This window comes from Corvus brachyrhynchos, unplaced genomic scaffold (genome assembly GCF_000691975.1).
Source record: "Corvus brachyrhynchos isolate BGI_N302 unplaced genomic scaffold, ASM69197v1 scaffold215, whole genome shotgun sequence".
Lineage (NCBI taxonomy): Eukaryota > Metazoa > Chordata > Aves > Passeriformes > Corvidae > Corvus > Corvus brachyrhynchos.
Window position 1 is genome coordinate 138305 of NW_008237887.1, and position 685 is coordinate 138989.

Sequence of the window (685 nt, forward strand, 5' to 3'; positions counted from 1 at the left end):
TCCTGGAAAATGCAGCTGCAGCAAGGGCTGCGATCTGAAACTGGGAGAAATCCTCCAACGTGCAACAAGTCCTGACATTTCAAATGACCAAAAGTGCTGCAAAATGCAACAAATCCTGGAAAATGCAGCTGCAACAAGTCCAGCCATATTCAATTACGGTAACTCCTTCAATATGAAACACATCCTGCAATTTCGAATATCAGCAACTCCTGGAAAATGCGAATAATCCTGGAAAATGCAGCTGCTGCAAGCCCTGAGCTGTGGAATTGTTATAAAATCTCCAGTATTATCAAATCCCCAAATTCAGAGTAGCAAGAGCTCCTGGGAAATGGAAATAATCCCCAAAAATGCAACCGCGGGGAGCCCTGAGATGTGAAACCCTGGCAAATCCTCCAGCGTGGAACCAATCCTGAAATGCGGAACAGCAGCAGGTGCTGGGAAACGCAACTGGACCTGGAAAACGCAGCTGCAGGAGGTGCTGCGAGGGAAATGGGGATAAATCCTCCCGCGTGGAACAAATCCTGCCACAGCCACCCAAACCGCGGCAAATCCCGCGGCCTGGAATTGCATCAATTCCCTGGACACGCGGCGAATCCCACAAAACGTGAGGAGAGCCGCTCCCGGAAAAGGCAATTCCGACAAATCCCGCCAAAGGCGATTAAAAGCAAATCCCGCGCCAGCCTAC